Source organism: Dromaius novaehollandiae, chromosome 1 (genome assembly GCF_036370855.1).
Source record: "Dromaius novaehollandiae isolate bDroNov1 chromosome 1, bDroNov1.hap1, whole genome shotgun sequence".
Classification (NCBI taxonomy): Eukaryota; Metazoa; Chordata; class Aves; order Casuariiformes; family Dromaiidae; genus Dromaius; species Dromaius novaehollandiae.
Window position 1 is genome coordinate 170,615,006 of NC_088098.1, and position 26,338 is coordinate 170,641,343.

Sequence of the window (26,338 nt, forward strand, 5' to 3'; positions counted from 1 at the left end):
AATTTTGGAACAATCTATAAAAATGCAGTTATGCAGGAAAAAAATTGTGTGATGAATTAGACTCTTACTATGCAGTATCTAACTGTTTGCAAAACAGGGATGCAATTTCATGCCTTTATAACTAAAATTTCCGAAAAAGGGGTAATTTGAATTTCACACTTCTCAACTGTGACTATGATCTAGCTTAGCTTTTTCTTGAGAGAAAATGTTTTAACATTGGATTCCTTATTTTATTAACAGTCCGTCCTTCTAAAATGACATTAAGTAACTTCTGTTTAACACGACCCATCAAAAAGGGTTAAAGATAACCCCATCGATTTATCAGAAGGTGTATTTTAAGTTTATGGTCAGTCTGGCAAAGCAACAGTAATCCTTCGATATTCTTTTATAAGGAAGGAATCTTGAAAACTCGCTCATGGCACTTTTTCAGAAATACTAAGTTCAGCTGGACTACTTGGCACCTTACGTTTTCTCAACTTGAGTTAACGGATTGGAACATATGTACTGATTAGTGCTTTACTTACAGTTTTATATACATCGTTCACTTGCAAATATAGAAAATAAATACATATAAGTGCAGAATGGCTCATTTGATCATTTTGCTTAACTGGCCATATGCAATAAATCTGTAAGACTCCTAGTAATTCATTTAGACAAGAGTGTTTGTCTGAGTTTGAAACTCCCATGTCTCTACACACAGGCGATGGCAAGTAAAGGTGTTTCAGCACCGTTATATTCAATGCAAATCCAGTTAGTACAATTAACGGAGCTGTATGGGAAAGTGTGGAAGAATGTCGAGGAGATAGACAATGGAAGCTAGCCAGACCGTTCTGTGGGAAAAGGAGCATCAACAGGGCATGTTGACCCATAGTCATGTAGTTGAGCCTGTGCCAGGGTGGTGCTGCACCTGGGCTTTGAATTGGGAATAACAATGAGCTCAACATGCTTACTGCGCATGTGTATGGTACATAAAAACTTCATCTAGTGCACTCCTGGTGTTCCTCACCCTGGACTGACTCTCAGCAGTGCCAGGGATCCCCCGCTCCATTATTGCCTTGATCGGGAAAATGCTGGGGAACCCCCGTTCAGACGCAGAGGTAATAAATGCTCCATATCGACCATCGTATGCCTTGTATTTGTGTATCCATCCCTGCTGGGAGTCCAGGCGGTGCCCCCGCCTCACCCTTACACTTGGCGTAGTCGGCAGGATACACAAATGACAATGCAGTGGCTGAGGAGAGCGAAGGGAGAAGGCCAGAGTCAAGAAGGGACTGCTTGCCTGTGGCTGCCAGGATGGCCCCAGACTGAGCCATGGGGGCCAGCAGCTGCATTGCTTGCCAAGCTGGCAGTCCCCGAGGACTGGCCAGAGTTGGCACAGGGGGAAAGTGTTACCCCAAAGGCGGTTGAATCCGCTTTACAGGTTATGTCCTTCCGTGGCACTTCGGAAGCAGCTCGGAAGCTAGCCGGGTGATTAGGGTGGGCACTGTTGACAGGCATTGGAGCCTTAGATAACAAGGTATCGTCTTTGCAGCAACGAGTAAAGGATCTGGAGAAGGAGAGTGGAGATTTACATGATGCAAAGGCGGTAGCACAGGAGTTGATTATGACCCAAACTAGAAAGAGTCAGGAATTAACCCATAGGGTAGAGCAGCTAGCTTTGCAGATGGCTAATAAGTGCTGCGGGTGTTATGGGAAGGTGCCCACTATTGTTCTCAGGTGTGGGCGATTATAACTCGACCCTCCTGGGACCCAGAGGAGTGGGATGGCATCTGGCTTGGAAGTTGAATTTGCATTAGAAGTAGAACTGACTACTCCCTAGATCTGACCTCTTGTGCAATTGAAGAGGGGAGAGACAAACAGATAGGGATACTGTAGAGTAGTCAAGGATTTATACGCCAAAAGAGTTATGTGAGTTTTTAACTATCCAGCAGCAGCGCAGGGAGTCTTTGTTAGCCTGGTTAGTGAGAGCATGGGATGCAGGTGCTGCATCGCTTACTCTTGTAAGAGAGGAGCGGAATTTAATGAGCCCGTTGTCCACAGACTCTCAAGCGCAGTACTATCTCTCCCAGCTTACGTCTGCGCAAGATAGCACCAGTAACCCTGTAGTTGCTCCTTCACTGTATCAGCGGTTATGTGCTGTGGTGGTAGGGGCTTACCCATCTACGGGTGAGCTGGCCGCCATGGTGGGGGCATGGCTTACCGTGGAAGAAGGAATAAACATGTTGTGACAGCTGGGGGCGGCCACTAGATTAGCAGACAGTAACGGTCTAGATGGCATAGAGATAACTCGCCAAATGAAAACACAGTTATTGAAAGGGGCCCCAAGTGCCTTGAGACTGCTCCTGTTAGGGACGGTGATGCCTGCTACTGGTACAGTGGGGGAGCTGGTGAATAATTCGCGAGACCTAGCTCTGCTGGGTGGACCAGATTCTAAACAGGTACGGGTGGCTCAGAAAGTTAGAGCAAAGAGACAGCGAGGCGTGACTAAAGTGAGTGGAAAAGTCACATGAAAGCAGATGTGGACTGACTTGCGGCAGGCGAGGGTATCATGGGATGAGATCAATGGCTTGTCCACTGCTGATTTATTCAAGCGTTGGCAGCGTTTGCCTGCCAATCAGCAGAACTGAGTTAAACCCACGGCCCCACCTGCACCCAGTGATCCCCGGAAGCTGCCTGCTAAGAAACAATGAAGGGCAGGCGGGTCCCCCGAAATCGGAGCGTCAGTTGCAGCATATCATCCGGGGGACCGACGCCCATACGTACCCCTGAGAATTAGGTGGCGCTGGGGAGGGGAAGTAGCTGTGCTTGCTTTAGTAGATGCAGGAGCAGAGGTTACAGTGTTGCATAGCACTGTAAACCCTGAGAAGGTACAGGGGCCGGACATCAGTGTGCAATTCTTAGGGATAGTCTGCAGGCTGCAGACGAAAGCTGTCCCTGAGAAAGTGCGCAATACTATTCAACAATACCCTGTTGCCACTGCTGTAAAACAACTACAAGCTTTTGGGGGCCTTTTGGGGTTCTGGCGGACCTTTATATCCCACTTAGCATATTTAATGCAGCCACTACAGCATTTGACCAAAAAAAAGGGTAGCCAGTGGCAATGGACTAAAGAGCAGCAGCAAGCCTTTGATCTGTGCAAGGAGGCGGTGGTCCGACGTTCCAAGTTATTCACTCCATACAAGGGACAACCTTTTGAGATGGAGGTAACAGTTATGGGGGAATATGATGTCTTGGGGGTTGTGGCAGCAATGTGCCCATGTAAGATGGGAACCTATAGGTTTCTGGTCCTGTTCCCTGCAAGGGGCCACAGCAAATTATACACCTCTGGAAAAACAGCTTTTGGCTGTGGTGCGGGCTTTGCTCCCCCAATACTCCCACTATCTGTCCAAGAGGCCCCTCCTTTTGGGACATTATCTCCTGGGCGAGTACAAGCCAAACCGACTCAAGCAATCCCTGCTTGGATATCTGTAATGGAAGCGGGGGGGATTGCCCCCTGCGTACTCGCCTCTGGGCAGGTAGAATTCTATACATCTGAGCAACTTTTGATTACTGAACGAAGAGTGATAAGCTTACATTTAAGACTGGACTGCCCTTCACAGTGTGTATGGCTGATTACACCTTTGATACCTTTTAAAATAGCCCCACTCTTATTGACTTCTCAAGATTTGTTGTTCCAGGTATCTGCATCCGTGCCAGTAAATATTCCACAGGGAGCACCCATACTGCGAGGAATCCTGATCAACACTGCCGCAGTGCCTCAAGTTCAGCGAACACCCTCAATACACGCTTTAGCCAGTGTGTGAGTGCTAACTCCTCAAAAGAAAAAACAGCCTGGCACTGCTTTAGCAGATGGTCCAGGAGCCACTGCTCTTGTTCTTCCTGATGGCGATACCATGCCTTTCTATCCTCTCATCAACAGGTTATCATGCCGGCATTTGTAAGTTGCTGTTGGAATGTTGCCTCTTGCGACCACGACAGATGCTGTCGATCTACAAGACCATCCAGATTCCCATGTAAATACATGGATTTGGCTCGCAGAAGGATCAGCTAACCTTCTGTATTGCAGGAGGACGATCAGTGGATGATGTCTTAACTACATGTTACATAGGTGCACCAGCTCCACTCATGGTATTGCAGAGTGACACTTTCCTAAAAAATGTTGATATTTCTGTTACTCCCATGAATTTATATGATTTGAGTATTGTTTCCTGAAAGCTGACACCTTTGGCTTACTCTTTCCATATAGCTAACATAGCCAAAGCAGATACTTGCTTTCGCTTTGTGAATGCTGTCTCTGTTCTGCAGAATGTAACTGATGTGCAGTTAATTTGTAATGACACTATGGATATTACCTATGCGTCCGCTCACCTTATACTATCATTAGGATGGTTCCTTCTGTGTGGCACTACAGCATATGTATATGTGCTGGCTGACGCCACAGGTAGCCTATGCACTGTAGGTCGTGTTACTTTTAAGTGTTTCTCCCTTTATGACGGAGCGGCGGCGGACCTCGTAGCATATCCTAAGATGCCACTTGTAACCGCCCTATAAGTTTATTTTCTCATGCAGAAGCTCTAGGCCTATTGTTGAGCCTAGCTGGGATCCCAGGGGTGGTGGCACATAATTGCAAACAGTTAGAGCATGTTACCTGTGCTTTGGCTCAAAGCTTAAATTGGACATCTAGAGCCATTGCTTCTTTAAATAGGGAGCTGGGAGCAGTGTAGCAAGGAACACTGCAAAACCATCTAGGGACTGACTGCCTCCTACTGCGGGATAACCACAGACACCGTGACTTCGCCAAGATGTGCTGTTTCAACATCACTGATGAATCGGCATCTACTGAGAGTATCAGCCACCTCATACAAGGAGGACTCTTGTTTATCTCTTGCTTTGTATTATGTTATGTTTTGATTTCATTACTTTGTAAACTCCCTTGCCATCATACCCCATGCCCTTCTGAGGACTGGGATGGCCTGTAACTAGCTTTCCATCACGGGGGTGAAGTGTATGGGAAAGTGCGGAAGAATGTCGAGGAGATAGACGATGGAAGCTAGCCAGACCGTTCTGTGGGAAAAGGAGCATCAACAGGGCATGTTGACCCATAGTCATGTAGTTGAGCCTGTGCCAGGGTGGTGCTGCACCTGGGCTTTGAATTGGGAATAACAATGAGCTCAACATGCTTACTGTGCATGTGTATGGTACGTAAAAACTTCATCTAGTGCCCCCCCCACCCCCCGGTGTTCCTCACCCTGGACCGACACTCAGCGGTGCCAGGGATCCCCCGCTCCATTATTGCCTCGGCTGGGAAAACGCCGGAGAACCCCCGTTCAGACGCAGAGGTAATAAATGCTCCATATCGACCATCGTATGCCTTGTGTTTGTGTATCCGTCCCTGCTGGGAGTCCAGGCAGTGCCCCCGCCTCACCCTTACAGGAGCCTTGAGAGACCCAGATAAGGAACCAGTTACCTCAGTAGAGATGTTTAACACCATTTGAGGCACCCTAATGAATGCAAGGCATCTATGATGGGTTGGCAGATATGACAGGGTTAATGGGAGACTTGCACTCTTCTGCAGCTACAGCGGAAATTCAGGTGGGTTCCTGCAGCACATAAAGTGACAACAGGCACCTAAATGAATGCACCTAGACAGCTAAATCCTGCTCTCTGCTAAAAGCACTAAGTGTTTCATTTCACTGGCCCTGAAGATAAAACCCCTACATCAGATAAATGCGACCTGTACTTTTTGTTCATAAAAGTATCACTTCACTTGATTGTTTTGAAATCATATTTATCAAACCAGACAACTGCTTTGTTGTTATTGTTTTCCGCAATGACTGGGTCACCTACAGGTTTTGTCACTGATATCCTTCGAGTAGTTTGAAGAAAAAAAAAAAAAGAAGAAAAAAAATACAGGAGCTCAAAAACTAATTTCAGAGGAATTAAATTATAATTCAATTGCGATGTTCTGTTTTCAGCTACATTTTCAGACTTATTAGTTATCCAAGTTTTAATCCATTCAATGTGTACTATTTGATTTTGTATTATTCTAGTCTCTCAATCAAAATGTAGTACAACATGGAGTAGAATGTATGACAGTACTCTAAATATATTATGTCAACATTACTAAATATAGCCACCACATACGTTTTTTTAAAGGAAGGGTAGCAAATTACTTGAGTAGGTGTGCTTTCATTAGTCTCATTTTGATTGACATTAATTGTAATAACATCTCTCTCTCCCGCACGCTCACTTTTTTTTTTTTTTTTAATGAACTGAGTTGTGTATCAGGTCTATATTTATTCAGGTCATCCTGTTTACCCTTTTTAAATATTGTCATAAGAATAATTTTCTGTCAGTTCCCTGAAACTTTTCCATTATTCAAAGATATTGAAAGAACACCATAAGTGTTCCTGCTTTTTGCACATTTTTTTTCCAAAAATCTTGGATGCTTATTAGACTGAGCTTCCAACATGAAAATATCTATGCTCAGTAGCTGTGTTTTTATATTCTCTTGAGTTAATTTTGGAAACAATGCTATATTGCTACTATATTTATATAAAGCAATGGACCAGTGTTAGATATAGGATATTATTCTAGCTACCACATTCAAAAATTCCTTCCCATGAAATGTTAGCTACCACAGCTTTCCTCTTGTGCTCCTTTGCTGTCTCTGACATATTTTCTAATGATTAACTCTTAATTCTTGCTGCTGCTAACTCCTCGCTTTCCCAGCTGCTATATGTATTTTTATTGAGGTTTTTACTGTTTCTGAAATTAGTAAATTCTGGAGTAGATATAGTTCTGTGGGTTCAGGTGAGAGAAACAAAGCAAAAATCACAATTCTTGTCAACATTTAAGGATGGAAATGAAATCTCATCAACTACAAGCACATTTCAATCATTTACATAGTATTTATGTTATAATATGTCACTGAACTATTTTACATTGAAGAAAAAATGTTCTTGCTTAGGCCACTATTAATCTAATGTCTAAATGTTAGTATGAACATAGCTAGTTCCATGTGCCTGGAGGTGTGTAGAATATAGTCCATATAATTTGATTAGAAAAATATATAAAAATATATAAAATATATAAAAATAAGCATACACACACACATATATATATGTATATAACAATCTTAAAAGTCTTTACATTTGGTCCTCTACATGAAAATGATTTAAGTAAGAATCACCAAGTAAAAAAAAATAAATAAATAAAAATAAAATTAACTATCCTATGTCAAGTATTGTGCAAACTGGTCTAGTTTTTACTCCTTTGTCTGTACTATCTCTTTAGATATAAAACAAGACCAGAAATGTTTGTTACCTCAGAAAGCAAATAAATTCACATTATTTATTTCTTTATTTACTTGGCACTCATTCTGTGAGATCCTTAAGGACATTTCTCTCTGAAGTAAAAAGGCCATGAAACTGACAGTTGGCTTCCTTTCCCTTTTAACCCAAAGATGTGTCATGTGATCATTAATTAAAAACAATTATTTTAGACAATACACAGATGTGAGGAGGAACTATCTATTAGTCATAAGTTTCAAAATCAAACTAGGATATCAGGCCCTAGGAAGAAATGTGATCTATTAAACATGATAATTTTACAAAACCTCTTATGAGAGTCAAAACTTCCAAGACATAATCATTTCACTTGAATTGTGATTTTTTTCCAAAATTCCAAGATTTTATTTCCAAAGCCACTCTTTCCTATCTCTTTCTTTACAGCAAACATTTGAGGCCTTTCTTTTTCTTTTTTTTTTTTTTTTTTAATGGCAGTTAGATATCAATGTCAGCACTCAATTCATGTCACTTTTTTGATAGAGAGACTGTATTTCTTTAATTTTTTGTAGTGACTTTTCATCAAAAGGAGTTATTCAGGTCATCTTCCTCTGCCTCTAGTGTTTGCAAATGTGATATATAGAGATACATGTGTGTATTAGTGCAAAGAATATTTAAATAGTGTTTTTAAATGTCAGATATAAATGCCTGGGCTTAAGCAGATCCAATACTGTCCTTATGGAATTTGCTAATTTTCTCCTTAAAATCTGTAACTGTGTACTCTTATATTAAAAACCAATCAACTTTTTTGCTTTTTTAAATGACTCCATATGAAATTCCAGCTGAACTTTCCACCTTATTTATCTGCATTTTTAGCACACATCTAGTTTAACAATAATTACGTAGTATCCATAAATGTCTGTTGCATGAGTAGCACATTTAATTCTAAGCATGTTATATGATTTTATATGATTTCAGTTTTGGCATTTGTGAGTTCTGATATTATAAAAATGTTACAGACTACGCAGTCTCTGTAAAAGACAGTAAGGACTACTTATATAGATATTTGTTGAGAGCTACTGAATCCATCACATGGGATGGACTGACTTTGCTTATCCAAGTGGAAACTTTGGAGAGAAGGAGGAGAGAGCAAGAGAAGATGGGACTTCACTCTGCCACGTGCTGTTTAAACAGGCATAAGAGGGAAAGTTTTCACAGGACATAAAAATAGGAGTAAAACATTGCAATTAGACTTAAGAGTTGTTATTAATTTTACACACAGCACACTTCCTGAGAGAGTGGAGTGGACATATATAGACACACACACCAAATATATATGCATACATAAATATAGAAAAGATGCACATTTCACGTTTTGTAGTGAAATATGAAATTTGAGAAGGAAAAAAAATCATACTATAATTTATCTGTGTTTAATTTATCCAAACTACAAAAAGTGGAATAATATAGGTTGTACAGTTCTTATCTTATAGGAACATTGTAAAAACTAAATGATTATTGGTTTTTATAATCTGAATGTCTCACATTTCATATGTACAAAATAATTCTGTTTATCTGGATATGAAATAAAAGCATGCATTAAAATAAGCACAAATATTAAGGATGGAAGGCCAGTGTTCTCTTTTTGATTTCAAGGTTTAACCTACATTTTACTTAATGTATTTTTAGCTACAGAAGGATTCCAACTTTGCGCCATGGAATTTCAAAAGCAACATCAAGGCCATGGTGTTTACAATCTCTAGAAATGCAGTTCCTGTTTCCAGTTATTTCTAGTCTTCTGCAGTACAGTAATTCATAGACAAAACAAAGAAAGAAAGAAGACAGAAATAGCATTTTTGTGCAGCTCCAACTTTGCTTTGTCCTTGGACATTTTTCTTTTCTTCTGCTTTGCTTTTATCTCTTCAGAAATGCTTAGGGTTTTGTTTTGTTGTTGGTGGTGTTCTTAATTTTCTGATATGGAAGGATATCTTCGCTGGCATATAATGCTTGCTTTCATGTACATTTACCTATGAAGATATTATTTGTACCAGGTATTTACTATGGAAAGGTATTACCTACTGTTACACAAGTTATTTTGTATAGTTCTCCTGTCTTGAACGACAAGCTTTAAAATCACATTTAAAATTACTAAACCAATTTGTATTTTGTGCTGAGGCTGAAATTCATCCTTTATTCCAGCTCATTAGCACTCTCTTCAAATATGTGGACTGTCGTGTGATGCTAATCAAAGCATATCAAGCCCTCTGAAAGAGACACTATTTCAAAGATCTATAAAGCTGACCATAAGAGAGGGATTTAATATGACAGTCTTGAATCCAATAGCCTTCTCCATTTTATGCCACAGTGAACTATGTGCTTAGTACATTATAAAGCAAATGACCGTTTTGCTAATAGTAATTTTGTGAACTGTAAAACATCCTTTGTTTTCTGTTTATTGCATAAGAATTTTTATTTCATGGAACATGCATAATAAACTGCTAAATACCCATACATGCATGGAGCGTTCAATCTTTACTCTAACCTGTTGATGTATGTTGGTGTGTGCTCAGGAAATCTGAGAGAACTGCACCCGAGGTTTTTGAATCAGTGTAGCAGTGGTCTTCAGATACTATCCTAGTCTTACTGAAGGACATACAGGCTTTTGCTCTCTTCTCCCTTCAGGACACAGTCTGACTTTTAATTTCATTTGTTTTTTTAAGAGTTCAGTGAACCCCATAATCCAGACTTCAGCTTCATGTAGAACATCTGACAACCGTCTGCAGGGCTCAATTTTCTTCTCCTTCCACTCTGCAAAAAACAGCTGCGTCATTTATACAGCATGAGGAGTAAAAGAATCCATGGGAATTGAACAAATTTAACCCTTTAGTACATATATTGAAACAAACAAAAAATCAAACAAAATGACAGCCTGGGCTGCTGGAGATTTCTTAAACCCCAAACAAATTTTGATTTATAAAATCTATTCTAGGGGCATTTCTTGCCATAGAGAGAGTGAGGTCCATCCCCATAAGAACATTACAATCTAGTGAAATCTTTCTCAGATTTATTTTCCTCTGGCAGTAAGTATGGGCATCTCACATGCTAACACCAAATCCAGCACTGCAACGCACCAGAATAGGTAGTATAAACTGGAATAGGAAGTGTGCAGTACACTGTTCCTTCAGAGGAATCTTCAGCAGGGAGGGCTCACATTTCTACTTTCACGTAAGATCGTGAAATTTATTGACATTCCTGTTTGCCTTTCATCCAGAGATACCAAAAGACTGCTTGATTTAGGGTTGGAAGTGAAACATCTTGTCCTGTCTGGTTGTTTGGCACAGTTATATAAAAATAGTAAAACCAAGATGACCACTATCTAGTCTGCTAATAGGTAACACTCATCTGAAGAAGTCAGAATGACTGGCAGGTAACACACATCTGGACAAGACTGACACTGACAATGACAAAAAACAATTAACCTGCTGGACCAGGCTGATTTTGATCCAAGGAAAAAGTGTATATTAACACCAGCTATATATAACAGAGCTTGGGAAGAGAGAACACACCCATTTCAGTTCCAACTTCACTTGTCGAAGAGCTCTCATGCTTGGCCACCTCAGCCTCAGAAACTACTACCAAAAACTGTGACCATCAGAGCCAAAAACATCGACTCATGGTATACCTAAATATACCTAAGTATACCTAAGGTTTGACTGTTCTGTTTGTTTAATGCTTGATTCTTAGTTGTTAACAGGTTACCTAGTACCTGAACATAAATAGATGCTTGCATGAAGTTTTGAGATTAGCCTGGTGTTTCATATATCTCAGAATACTCCATTCACAGCAGTCTCCAACTCTCTAATAATAATGCAATACTAGAGTTTAGTATTCTCCTCATAACTGGTGACATATAGTTCAGATGAATACTGAGATCTAAACAAGACGCTCATAAGCAAACATTTTTAAGGCTCTGCCAATTCTCCATGTAAATTGTGCATTCTCTTAATGTTACATCACATATGGCAAAGCTTAATGTAACATGGAAAAGACTGTCAAAACATTTTAAAAGATCACTAGTATCTCCTAATTTATTTCTTAAAATTAAGCAAACATTAAAAAGGTATGATCTTCTATGACAGACATCTGGTACAATGCTGCAACTGCTGTCCAACAGAGAGTTGTAAAAATTGTAACCACTCAACAGCTTTGTTTAGCTCATGCCTTTAAATCATTAAATAAATGTTTGAGCCAGGCTATCCTGGCTGTCAGTATTTAGTTTCTATTGTATTTATTATGTATTGGCCATAGTCTGCAGTTGCTGGTCTTTTGAAAAACACAGTGTAGCTTCCTCCTGCCCCTCGCCCCCACAGAGGAATTTAGGATCCCAACATCGCACGAATATGTGGGTAAGGACAGCAACAGACATGAAATGTTCTGGCAATATTATGATTTTCTGTTGATATCAGCCTCTATTTTTTCTGTCATGAATAATTTCAAAGTAAGTTTGAAGCATCTCTACTCTAAAGACACTGAATTTTACAAAGCTATCCAGGCAGTTTGGCTTTTCATAAAATGTCCAGAAAAGGGAATATGTTGACAGTTGTCTTCAAGAGCTCACCTCTTTTACTTTCCAAGATCTGTTTTTATTGCTTTGATCTTCAGGCTGCTCTCCTGGCCAACCATTACTTCTGATTCTCCAATTCCCTAATAGACAATCTGTGGTACAAGTCAATCAAGAGATGCCATATTATAGCAGAAAAAAAACCATAGAAGAAAGGCCAAGCTAAAAGACTTGGACAGGGCGCTACGTCATTTTTAATTAGAATTAATTTTTTTAGGAGGATATTAAAAAAAATACAAATTGCACAATCAGAATCACAGTTCTTTCTTACATTTGGAAAGCATATGGTGTTCTACATAGTCCCCACAGAAAGCTCAATACAAATTTAGTATCCTTGCTTTCATGGCTTGCGATTTCATACCATAATTACAAAAACATAAATCAACTGTACTGCACACTACTTCTAATTATAAAATAACATTCTTGTACCAAATACAGGAACATAATGTTCTGACAGATATGTACTTATATTTTAGTAATACTTCTATGGATAGAATAAGAAAGCTTGCTCTTACTGCAGTTAAATTCCAATCTGCTCATCACACTGAACATCATATAAATTTTACTTCATATTTCATTGTCTTTTCCAAGCAAACATACATGAATGAGAGGACTTAGTTATCTTGTTTGAACAATTAAGTTCAGTAGATACTAGACTATCCCAACCGATATGATCTTGGCAGGTTTTCACTTTCATAAAGAGATTTCTTTAATAACATTCATTTTATTAAAAAACTTTATTTCCTTTAACCTTTGACAAAGTAATAAAGTGATATACTGAAATGCATCTTAAATGAATTACAATAATTGCTTTCTGAAGAGAGAGCAAGTCTTCTAATAAAAAAAAGATGTAGTAGTGTACTTTTTAGAGCAAAGAATGTCATGAGGTGGACGTGCAAGATAAGAAATTGCCTAATAAAAAGGTGCACTAGATTGTAATCCACAAGAATTAACCGTGGGAAAATTAAATAGTACTGAGCCACTTGTATTATAATGTATTCCTGCTGGAGGCAGAAACACAAGGATCTTCAGCTTGCAGGGTTTTTTAGAGTGTATCTGTACCATTCTTTGAATACCATGTCAAAGTGACCCTCCAGATAAGGTTCATGCAGTCAAGCTGAAACTGCAGACCCTCATGAGATTATAGGTTTCTCTTTAGAATGCATAATGTCCTAAACATGCTCGAAAGTTTAGCATGGCATAACCAGACAACCTATTTATAGGCTGTTTGTGAGACAAGCATATTTACAGATGATGACACTGCATTGTCAGACACCACATTAATGTGAGCTGTTTTAACAAAGGTTGTGTAGATAACCATATATTCTCTCCCACTGACCACTGAAGCACTTAGTTAAAGCAAAGACAGAGATCAGTACAGCTTATGGAAGCTGAATAGATAGATTTAGGTATCAGTTAGGGAACTGGAGACTGCTGTGATGGCAATGTTTAAAAGACTTTAAAAGAAGTGTTTAAAATCAGGCCTATTTCAAAATTCAAAACAACTTTTTGTTCTTTACTGGACTGATATTCATTAACAATACACATTGCCATTCGCAACTATTTAAGCAAGCATTATCAGTAAATATACAAAACAATTGGTACTTAAAAAACTTATCCTACATTAGCTATAACTATACACTACCATGGAGCTGGTATTATTTTAGTTAATGATGATAGCTACAGTCCTTGATTCACCAAGGTCAAGGTGATCAGGCTTTTTGACAGGGAAGCCAGAGCTGTAGCAGGGACTTCCTCATCTTCACAGAATCACAGAATGGCTGTAGCTGAAAGGGACCTCTGGAAATCATCTAGTCCAATACCCCTGCTCAGACCAGGGTCACCCACAGCATGTTGCCCAGGATTGTGTCCAGAAGGCTTTGGAATATCTCCAAGGAAGGGGACTCCACAATCTCTCTGGGCAACCTGTTCCAGTGCTCTGTCACCCTCACAATAAAGAAGCTTTTCCTTATGTTCAGACAGAACTTCCTGTGTTTCAATTTGTGCCTGCTGTCTCTCGTCCCATTGTCAGACACTGCTGAAAAGAGTCTGGCCCCATCCTCTTTACACCCTCCCATCAGATACTTGTACATGTTGATAAAATCCCCCCTCAGTCTTCTCTTCTCCGGGCTGAAGAGTCCCAGCTCTCTCATATGAGAGAAGCTCTGGTCTGTTAATCATCTTAGTAGCCCTCCTCAGGTGCAGGACTCTGTAATTCCCTTTGTTGAACTTCATGAGGTTCCTCTCTGCCCATCTCTCCAGCCTGTCCAGGTCCCTCTGAAAGGCAGCACAGCCCTCTGGGGGATCAGCCACTCCTCCCAGTTTTGTATCGTCAGCAAACTTGCTCAGCGTGCACTCTGTCTCATCATCTAAGTCACTGATGAATAACTTGAACAATACTGGACACAGTATTGACTCTCTTCTCCTTTCTCATCTTTGATGCTTTATACCCTTCTATTCCCACCCTCAAGAGAGAGCAGTGATCTCATTTGCTCTGGATATTTTATTTTTGGGACCAGAACTTGTTACAGTTTCACTTATTTTGCTTCCATCAGTCACCCTGCTACTACCTGCTCTGCAAGATAGCTTTGTTTTCAGCAGACATTTTCAATGTTTATTTGTTCTTGCATATTTTACTTCTTTCATGTTTTCCTATACCCTCTTCATCCACTTGCCACTTTATGCTTCTGGCTTTTAATGGTGCTAAGATGTCACAACATTCTTATACATTGTCATAAGTTATGGTATTATTAGGTACTTATGTCTGGATTCAAAAGAAGCAAGTATTAATTATATCCTGATTAGCGTGCAGCTACTTTATGGATTCAACAGGCCTCTGCTTTGGCCACAGTCTGGCAGAAAATGAAAAGTTATAGCCTCCTTGAGTTCAGGAGTTAAGCGGTCATGCTCTGTTCTTAAATAGTGGTTAGTGAGAACCGTGAGTCAGAGCTTCTTACCCAAACAGATCCTTATTATAACGAGTTGATTAGCAAACATCTAAGGGAAAAAAATGTGTGGCAGGAAGATGGAACTGCATGCCATTCTTGCAGACAGTTTATCAGCTAAAATGTAATATTTGAGATTAATATAAGGCCTACCTTCTGAGATTCTCAACAGGCCAGATACGCTTACATGCATAGTATTTCATAAGTCATGTTAAACATAATGGCCACATCTGTACTATACCATCCTACTGAATACAAGATATCAACCCCGGGCCCCCCAAATCAGCATGTTACTGGGTTGGTTCACACCTGTGGTGCCTGAGGCTATAATCAGTCCTAACAAGCTAGACTTGGAGCCAGTTATTTTAATTAGTTCAAAACAGGACCAGGGGCTGGGCTACCAGTTAAGCACTGTTGATGAGGAGGAGTGCTTGAACTCAGTCCCTGATCCTCTTTTATTTAGTGGCATAAACCCAGTCAGTGGTTCCTAGGTTGGCCTTTATGAACAGTTCAGAGAAGCCAATGTAGAAAAAGAGCCTGGTGAAAGCCCAGTGTAGAAAAGACAAACACCTATACAATATTTATTCTCCAGTTCAATCTGTTTGTTTATGAAGGCAGGCTTACAGGGTCAGGCCCACTTAGTTTTATAGGATACTGGGGGAACCCTTCCCACTGTTACTGCATTTTTGTAGCATCAGTTCTCAGTTATTGCAACAACAACCACAGCAACTGCAAGAACCATATTCCCCCTTGTTTTCCTCCTTCCACTCATTGCTGTGTACCATTTGCCTTCCTCTATACTAGCTCCTCCTGTAAACACAGTCACTGTTATTATTCAGGGCTTTCTGAGACCAAAGCCTGAAGCACTTTGGCTGTTGTATCCTTTTCAGTCTTTTTGCCCTTCGACTGCCTCACCCAGATGCCCAAGAGGCCGCTCAGGCCTCTCTCTGCCAGCCTTCAACCTAGCACACTCTTTTTAAAAAATGTTTTCCCTGATGTTTCTACACAGACTCAAATCTATCGGGAAAGTGTCTGCCAGTCACAAGCTGCCTGTTTGCAGTTTGACTGCTCCAGTGTGGTTTAGACCTGGATGAGGTAAATTAAGTGAGAATAAGAACGAAATGGGAAGGAGAAGCGTTTCGCTTCTTGGCAGCTCGGTGTGATGAAGGGGCAGGACCTCAGAAACTTCTCTGCCTTCTCCCTCTACTAGTCAGGTATGAGGCATACTTTTCTGAGGATCGTAAGTCAATAGAAAGTCAAAATATATATTTTTTTTTCCTGCTTAGCATGATGATCACAGCTACATTAATTTGCCTAACTCACTTGTAATCACCTAGTAAAAACAATGAATATATCTAACACAGATCGACATTAACTGATACATCAGATTCATCAGCTTAGCTTAGCTAAGTAAATTACCAAACTAAAAAAGAATTAAGCTAAGTAAACTTTAACAGATTTACAGGGTTTGCACCTATTGAATTAGACTTCATCTATCCCATGTTCTTTAATGGACACCTAAACCTAAAATCATTTTTTTGTTCACAGTTCTTCACCTTCATCTTTCAGTGAGCTGATTTCTAAATGAAGATTATCATCAAGGTCTAGATTTGAGAATGCTTCGTATGATCCCCGAAATTCTCAGGCAGTTGGAGCTCCCTCTCTGAATGTATCATGGTCACGGAGGGCTGTGGAGGGAGAGGTAGCCTGAGGCCATGTTTTTTTGTATTACAGCTGGACCCATTTCCCAGGCCCGGCCTTGGTGCCAGGCTGCAGCCTGGTAAAATATATTAGGCAAAGTCTGGAAGGCCTAAAATTTACCCTCCAGCGTGTTCTGGTTTCCATAAAGCGGCAGCTCCCACCGGGTGGGCAGAGTTATGTGAGCGCGGGGGTCGGGGAGAAACTGGCCCGATCGGCTCTGACCGGCTCCAGCAGGGTCCTGGTGGTTCTGGGAGCGCAGCACCTTTAAGGGCAGAGTGGGAAGTTATTCGTTAGCTGTGGGTGCGCAGGGTGTTGGGTGGGTCAAACTTATCTGGTGACTGCAAACTGAAGAGCTTCCTTAATAAAAACTGTGTCACTCTGTGTCAGCCGTGTGGTTCCCTTGAGTAATCTCAGCAAAGGCAATATATGAGAGAGCCATGTCGTGCTCTGTGGTCACCTTACTAAATGGTACATACTCTTGGTTCTTGGTACATATTTTACCTGTTGTCATGTGTTTCTGTTTCTTTATAATCACACAGAGCTTTCGAGTGAGATCTTTCTTCTCTGCAGCATCTAGGAACTCCCATTTCATTCATTTGCAATCCAGTTGTTTTATTTCTTTTTTTCTGGAAAAGATTTAATAGGAGCAGAAAGCTGCAGTGGGAGCTCATGTTGCTTTGACGTTTTGCTTTAGTACGACACTCATCCCTGATTTATTAGCGCAATTTACAATTGTATCTTAACTAATTAAAATAAAAACACACTCATCAAATTAAATGAGCACAGTGCATTTTGTGTGGAGGGAACCTTGATGTTTAATTGCATTTGTTTCTTCAGTCATTTGCAGATAATCAGTAATCTTCAATAAATCTTACAGATAATACTATGAGTTACGAAATTTCTTTTTTTCTGGATTGTTTTGCTGGGGGTATTGAAACTTGCTGTTACTGCGTATTATTACGCTGTCTTTGAAAAAGCAATTAGCAAGTTCCAATGTCACACATTTTCAAATAAAACATTATAAAAAATTAAATATGTGTTGAAAAACATCTCTCTAATTACTTTGCTCTGGACTTACCGAGCATCTATCTGAAGGGTGGTTGGAGAATCCAACCCGATTGCCTTCTATGACAAAAATAATTTGTGGACAAGGGGAGAGCAGTGGATGTCATTTAATCTTGACTTTAGCAAGGCTTCTGACACTGCCACCTGAATTTAAGATGGCACATTATGATCTGGATGGACAGACAGACAGATAGATAAATAGGCTGTGACTGTCACATCTCATTACACTGAGTTTTAGGATTCTAAAAAGTAAACAAAATTAAAGGTCACATTTTGTTTGAATTTCTTTCAGCTAAAGACTTCCAATTACATAAATATAATTTGTTCAGATTTGCCTGTGGTCCTTGATCAGTTTGGAGAAATATAAATAGCATCTTGTTTTGTGTTTATTTTTTATTCCTTTCCATGGTCTTAGTTCAGCAAGAGCTGACATGCCAAAGAAAAGCAAGGAAAAAAAGAAATAAATTTAAAATATTAGCAACTATCTAGTTTCAACACAAAAATTGTTTATAATACAAAATTAATTCTTTTGCTCATCATGTTTTTATTACCATTATGTCATATTGGCAGGTCTGTAAGTATGCTCCTTTCATCTTCAGAATGTTTAGTGTTTTTTATTTTCTCTATGACCTTAGAAACACACTTGCTGCAAGCAGGGGACTTACATGACCATTAACTTAACACTTCTCATTGCGTATTACTCATTGTTTTCAATAGATCCATTAGATAGATGATTAACCTATAAGAGACAATTTACATATTCAGCTCAGTTGTTTCTTTAAGTCAATAGTGGAAATCAGTGGAAAGGACAGATTCTTTTCAGATGGGTTGCTCCCTCATCCTTCTTTCCTTTCTCTCGTATACTTAACATTGCTGGTATAGCAACAGCAGCAAGAACAATCCCAACTGTTTGGGTATGCCAGCAGTCAAGGAGTGGGGTGTTTGGATATGAAGAGTTTTCTTACCTCTCTATAATCCTTCCCTAACTCTTCCACAAAAATGTGGTGGCTGGATTAATGAATCCTGCAAACCATCTAGACTACTCTGTAAATCTTAAAGCATTGCGTATTCCTCAGAATTTCTCAAAATTGAAACTTGCTTATCAGTCCCATAGTAATCTAATGTAGTTAGAATTCCTGAAGCTTTCTTGAAAATTTTCTGTAGGTTTGACTAAAACAAAATTGTTTAAGTCAAAATTTGCAAATTCACTTTCTCTGAATCAATAATACATTTGATAAAGAACACCAGCCACAGTACAGAATGTGATATGCCTTATTGTTATAGTTTTGCCATGCTGTTTGGTGCTTCTTAGGTTTTCTTCTTATTTTCTGACTTATAGAAATACTTTTTTTTTTTTGTATGATTGCTTTGTTTCTTTTTTCGTTGTTTGTTCTTATAAGGGTCTGTTAAAGGGTTTTGAAATGTCAGATACATTTCAGCATCTGTTTATTTTCCATCCACAATTTTGGTCACACATCCAAATAACTCCATTAGATTTGAAGGAAATATATGACAGTCACCCATCTTCGTATTAAGTTTTTTAATTCCATTTCAGTTGCTTATTCCACTGCTGAAGGGAAGATTAGGATCATTTGAGCTCAACACATAAAGACTATTTGTTGAAGAACTGTGTTCTTACCTACAGACCACTTTTTATTTTTGCTAAAAATAATGTTTTGTATTTCAGTTAATAATGAAAGATAATTAGAAAGTATTTTGCTTTGTGATTTGCACTTTATGTTGTGTACTTTTAGTATCTCCACAAGTTATCTGAAATATTTTCCTATGTCTTTAATTATCACTGTTTCATATTTTTTTGATTGGTACAAGACAGCTGTATACTTTTATCAAACACTTTCATACAGAATCATTGCACTCCTTAAGCTTTGTAAGGCAAACTGCTTTTGTTGGCTCCATATTTTCCTTGACTGAAATGAAGATGATGACGTCCTACTAGATCAGAATGGCAGTTCATCTAGCCCAGTATTTTGTCTAGAGCAGTAATGATAGGAAGGACGAAGAAGAGAAGGCACATGAGTTTGGCCATTTTCTGCAGACCATTACCCTTACATTCTCCGAAATCCACAGGAGCTGTACTGAGGTTCCTAGAGGGTACATCCTTGCCTGTTCCTTCTGGTGTCTGCTGATGTCCCTGTTCATGAATTTGTGCAATCCTGTTTTGAACCAGCTGTTATTGTCTGCCTCCATTACTGCCTGTGCCAGCAAACACTAGAAGTTCATTACTGATTCTGTAAAGAGGTATTTTCTTTTATCTGTTTTCAATCATTTGTCAAATTATCTACTGCATTCATGGTTTTGCAAAGCTTGACGAGATCCCTCAGCTTTCTTTTCTCTAAACTGAATCCTGCTTGTTTTACTGTCTCTTTGTAAGGGACTCATGTTAAGCTCCATCTCCTAGGTCATTTTAGTTGTTTTTCTCTGTACCTTTTCTGACTCTATTGTATCCTCCCTGTGATGCAGAGATTAGAAGTGTGTAGTTTTCCACATATGGGCACATCATGGTTTTATATGGCAGCAAAATGATGCCTTCCACAGTATTCTTTCTGCCCTTCCTGGTGATACCCAGCATTTTTTGGCAGATGCTGCACATACAGCCAATGATTTTAGAGAAATGATAACAGTGACTCTATGATCTCCTGACCTGTAAGTGCTAGCATTGAGTTTGTGTTGTGTAGATAGAGTTTAGATAGTATTTCTTTCCTAAATCCATTACTTTTAGATCATCTTTTATAATTTCAGAGGCATGTGCAGCTATGCTTACTTTAATTTCTGAAATCATTTGTATGCTTTTGGAGGGAAGAAAGTATTTAAAAAAAAAAAAAAACCAACCTGTTAGACACTTTTAGAGTGTCTCTTTCCACTTTAACGTGTTTTCCTCATTTCCACATTTTCTTATTTTTTAAAGAGATACAGAGGATTATCCAATTTTATCAAGCCATTTCACTGTTATAGTCCAGGAATTCTCATTACATTCCTAAAATTTTGCTCCAGAGGTAGCTTTTTCCTATGAAACTGCCCAAAACAGTCCCTTTTGCTTTACTCCATTATGTCTAAGAAACCTGTGATCTGTGGTTGCTATTTTTTTTCTCCTTCATGGTTCATCTCCTGGAACAAAATTCTCAATTATGAAATTTGAATTTAAGTTTAAGAAGTCACTATCCTAGAGATAATGTTGAGAAAGAATACTGAATTTTTTTTGTTCTATAGATAGCATTTCCACCTGGAAGGCTGCCAGCATGAAAGGAAAGAAAATCAAAAGCTAATAATTTAAATCTAATGAGACTTCTACCCTTAGTTGTCTTTGCAAAATCTGTTCAATGTTATTTAAAGCTGAAAAGTAGAACTGTGCTGCTATTTACATAACTGTATGCAGAAATTAACAAATGCACAGAAGGAGGAAAACATACAGTATTTGAGACATTCTGTAATGGAATAAAATACATAATGCAGAAGAAGACATTGAAGGCACTATATAACCTGCTCACTGGTTAAAAAATGAAAAATTGCAAACAGGCAAAAATATGGTTTTTTAACAGTGTTTTCCTTCTATATCTTTCTTTTTTTCTTGCTGTTGTTTTATTTGCTTATTTCCTGGTGTTTTTTGTTTGCTTCAGATACAAGTATGCCAAACTTGGAAATAACCAACATAGCCCATATATCTATTACAGTGTCTAATTGTATAAGAATGATACTTTCCTAAGTAACTAGCAATATGCAAAGTTCATGTATAGGTGTAAATTATGTGTTTTGCTAAAAACATACCATGCATATATAGTTTTTCAGGAACTACTTCTATCACAGGACCAACTTCAGCAAATCTCAGGTTAGTAAGAGTAGAGTCCCACCTGGTCCTCATTCAACACAATGCTGCTTAGGGTATCTAAGTCCTATTAACACAACTAGCCTTCATAAAAGCAGTGGCTAGTTCTGTACACGATTAGGGTCTTTCAGCAGATAGGGCTATGCCTATTAGGAGAAATGAAAGACCAAGGTCTGACCTAGGCCCTGCTGTCAAAAGGCATTAATTTGGTCTTATCCACCCTGCTATGGGTTAGCTCCCTCTACACACCAATTCTCTTGAATGTAGACAGTTGAAACAGCTCAAAACAGAAATATGGAGTGAGCTAAAAATTAAGTGTGTCCAGAGCTAGATCATGAGACTAAGCATTGCTATGTATACATCTTTACAGTTCAACTTTTAGTACATTTCTGAGTTTTGGCCCATGCCAAGTAGCACTCTCTGAGGCAATGCTCACATCAGTGTGAGACTTAGCAAAGACCAGGGAATGGTCCAATAGGCAGCATGAACAGGGTCACTTTGGGAGAGGAGGGAGATAATTTTTCCATGCGTGGAAGCTCTACTGTCCTCTCAGGACTAAGCACTGGACCATGAACTACTTTATTTATCAATACAGACATGGCTTAGTAGTCCCCTGATGAATTTCATAGGCATCTGCATTTCTGATAGAGAAAATTCACATATCGTACAAAATCCTCGTGTCCTGAAATCTGATATGCATACCAGAAACTCCATAAGATTTTGCAAATTTAGTTTTTGACTACTTTTTCCTGGCTTGGCTGTCTTCGGGTGACATTATTCCTGGAAAGTGAGAGTAATAGGTTAGGAAAAATACATAACTTATAGCAGTTAACACAGGAAAATCCTCATCTGTTTGGTTTTAGGTGAGGGAGTATTTTTCTTCACTTTTGTCCTCGGCAAGTGTGAACACTTTCTGAATGTCATCGTTTGAGCTTAAGTCATTTATGACCATATCCTTTTTAATAATTGTAACTTTAAACAATTTCTTGTCTTTTAAATCTATCCTTTTGTAAGGATTTAAAGAACATTTTATACAATACAATCTTATACAATCTTCATAAAATTTTAATTAGAAATACATCTCATATTGAAAGTTCTTATTTAAATTATTAACAACAGCTGGGAGTAGTCTATGCAAATCACTCTGTGTAAGTAATTTTAAGTATTTTTCTAGAGATATCCCTCAGCTGAGGCTCTACCACTTAAAATCTGTGTTTTTCTCTAAAATAACATTATCATTTATGTGCTTGTCTCATTTGGTTCTGTTATCAGGGTGGCATGTATAAAATCACATAAGCTTTGTCCCAATTTTTTTTTTTTTTTGCATCTTTGCATTTGGAAAAGAGAATGAAAGGAGAAACAGGGTGATGCTTATTAGGTTAATGCTTTTAAAAACTGTTTTTTTATAGTTTCCATGTACCTTAGTCAAATTTGCATGATCATTTTCACAGCTTGTTTATTCAAATTCCAGGGCAAGGCATGAATTCTTCAATATTAAAAGGAGTCATTCTAGACTAATAAGTTAACATATTAATTCCAACTTCAATTTTAGTGTGACCTACCCTTTTCTGCATTAAGCCTGAGCTATTATTTTCTTGCATACATTTTTTTTTTAAACTTCTTTAGCCTCAAACCAAACATCTACTTCTTTTGAAAGCTGTTTAAACTTGTGGCCATATCTTCCCTCTCCCCTACCCTTCCCTGTCTCTTTTTTCCTCCCCTCTCCCACCTTTGCTGTATCCTCTCTCCTCCCTCTTCTCTCCTGTTTACTAAAAAAAAAAAAAAAAAAAAAAAAAATCTTTACTGATAAGGTTGATGAGTGGCATATGTACTTGTTATCAGCATGTATCTAAGAACTTTTCACTGTGTATATGATGGAAAGTGTTTTATTTTATGTACACATTTTATCCATTTGGTTTTCTTTACAAGGACAGAGTGTGCGTTTTTATTTCCTCCCCCTATCTGCCAAAGCTGTCAGTAAGCTATTCCTTTTCTTGCTGGGTCAGAGACTGTCAAAGCAGTGGTCCTACCCAGCCGTCTTCCCACTTCTCCATTTGTACAAGAGGATTTTTCCTTGTAGAATTAGCTGTGAGATAATGGACTTTTGGAGTGCCGTCCGAGTCCTGTTTGAGAGTTTTCTTATGGCTTGAGAGATATTTTTAAAATCTTTCTTAATTATTTTTTATTCCTAGTCTCTTCAATTTGTGCATTTTTTTACATGCATCCAATTAGTGCATTCCATTGATGAGATGAAGCTCTTGACAAATTGTAATGCCTGTTACGACTATTTTGTTTGTTTGTTTGTTTTCCCCCATGGTATTTTTATAAATTGTCTCTTTTCCAATTTGCCATTTCCCTATGAAATTTCTTCATATACTCCCTAACTAGGCGTTTCTTCATCACTGTTAGCACTGAGTTTTATGGCATTTACAGGCATAAATGTCTGAGATTTGTCTTGTAAATCTGCTGAATGTATCATTTACGTGCATGTATAGTAAAGGAGAGGGGATAATATGTGAAAAATAGTCTCTAGAACAGACCTGTGACTGAAGATTTTTTCAAGAGCTGCTCTGCTTGATAACATCACTTACTCTGCTTTGAGATAGCCCCAGTGTCGTCCAGTGCAGCAAAACAAAAAATTAGGTCTGTGACTGTCCTTCCCAATCCATCAGATTATTCCCACTGCTTTCAGTTATCTTACATCCTTGATGAAGTATGTAAATTACTTCTCAGTTCTGAAAAATAGCAAGTCTGTATGTTCTCCTTGCAAGGAAAAGAGAATGGCTTATCTTCCTCACCTTTGATCACTGTACGACTGGAAAAGAGTAATGCAGAGCAATGGTCCAGTTGGGAGGGATGTTAGAGCAGGAGGGTCAAGGTGTGTGTTTGGCAAAAACTCTCCTGCCAAGAATTTGTCTGTATCCTACACCACACAGTCAGGTGTCTTAAAGGTACAGAAAATTAATATGACTTAAAGTTTCTGGGTTGTTTTCACCTACCTCCGTGCATATAATTTTAAAGCGTTAAGGTACAACTAATCAAATCAAATCATCTGTTAGAGTTAATGTCCTTATGAATTCAGCAATCAAGGCCACTTTTAAATTGCTGCTGAAATTAGCAGTACCAGTAATTTCATTATGCATACCTAATAAATGCTGCTCGGTAAGAGAATTCCAGCAGAACACTTAGGTATGTAGAATTAGTGGTAAGAACACATGCTGGGAAAAAATAATTTTTGTTTAACCTGTGAGTATTTCTGTAAGGAATGCAAGGCTTGATGCTATTGCAGTCAACTGAAAATTAGATACAGCAAAGAAAGATAACTGGAAGAAGATACATACAGTTTCTGGGTAATAAAGTTTGTTTAACTGCTGATACACATTTATATATATATTGTTTATATCAGGTAAGCATGTATATGACACATCTGATGAGAACAGGAGAGTGCCAACTGTGCCCGAGTCACACTACCTTCTGGCTGACTGCTCTAAGTAATAGCTTAATAGACTGTCTGCAGGGACAGCACCATACCACCTTTCATCCACAGAAAGAATGAAATAAAGTAAAAAAAAAAAAAAAAATGAGAGAAAGGTTGAATCCCTGCTAGCAACCCCCCTCTGCTTGTAAGGAGCGCTAATTGTTGGATAAATGACTCAGCAAATGTCAGAAAACAACCACCAAAAAAAGTCAGAAACAGTTACTGTTGTGTTTGCTTGTTTTATAGTCTTAAGAAAAAATAATAAGGGAAAATATCAGTTTAGCATAATGTAATAACAATAGTAAATAAAAAGTAGGCAACAGAGAGCATTCTTCTGCTCATTTTAAGATACATGCAACTTCCTAACAGCTGCACTTGCTGTAACAAAAGACTGCAAGAAATAATGCCTTTGCTCTGTTGTTCTCCCATCACGTACAGATGTGTCAGAAAGTTTGAAAGAGTATTTAGGAAGTCTTGACAATCTCCTAAGTTTCCAAAAAAAAAAAAAAAAAAAAAAAAGCTGGCAGAAACAAGTAAATCTTTGTGGTATGGTTGTTTTGGAAAAAAAACAGCAGCATACTAAGGGATACAAGGGCGGTGTAAATAACATGGAGGAGAGGTCTAGTTCTGAATCATAGCACCTGACTACACTTTAAATTTCATAACTGGTTTTGAAAAGGAGAGGTTGGGCACATCTTAGGCTGCTGATAACTTTCCTGTCAAATGCAATGAAAGTGGAATGAACAAGAAACAACAACGACAACAGCAAGTACCATTAACATTTTTAAACATCTTTTGAAATATTTCAAACATAGCAATATAAAAGTGTTTAAGAGACCCCTCTCTGGAGAGTGGTTTTGCTTGCTTAGTCCCTTGGAAGTCTTCCAGCAGATCTCAATATATTGGGATATAAGCAGTTGGAAAAAAAAATCACTCATTATTAACAGTAGGTAACTACTTCTAACAAAATTTTATTAATACATTAATTTGTAATTATTAATTTATACTCTCTGTTAACACATTGCATTTTGTACTCTGCTGACAGATCACAAGTTTCTTCCCAATCATTAAGGATTCCAGCTAGCAAACTGCTGGTGGTCTTCAGAGCTCTACAAACCCCAGCAGAAAGAGATTTTGGATCCCTGACAGACTGACCTATTCAGAGGAAAGGTCATCATGATGCACAAGCCATAGCAAATCAAAAACAATTCAGGTCTAAAGCAGCAAGTTTTGTGGAAGACCTCCTATACAAAGTACCTGACTGTACCTTTAAGGCTAACTTTATATTCCAGCCTATATATTATATCATTTTGACAGGTTCTGCACTGTCTGCAGGAACTGAACTGAACAGCGGGTTAGTAAGCTGCGGGACAAGAAGAATGCAGTTCTTGCTTAGTTTCT

General features: G+C 38.6%; 1 pseudogene; it reads right to left on the reverse strand.

Moving 5' to 3' along the window:
* Window positions 1–3,923: 3,923 nt before the first annotated feature.
* The window catches only part of LOC135327538 (tigger transposable element-derived protein 1-like), a 79,569-nt pseudogene continuing 57,154 nt past the window's right edge, over window positions 3,924–26,338 (reverse strand).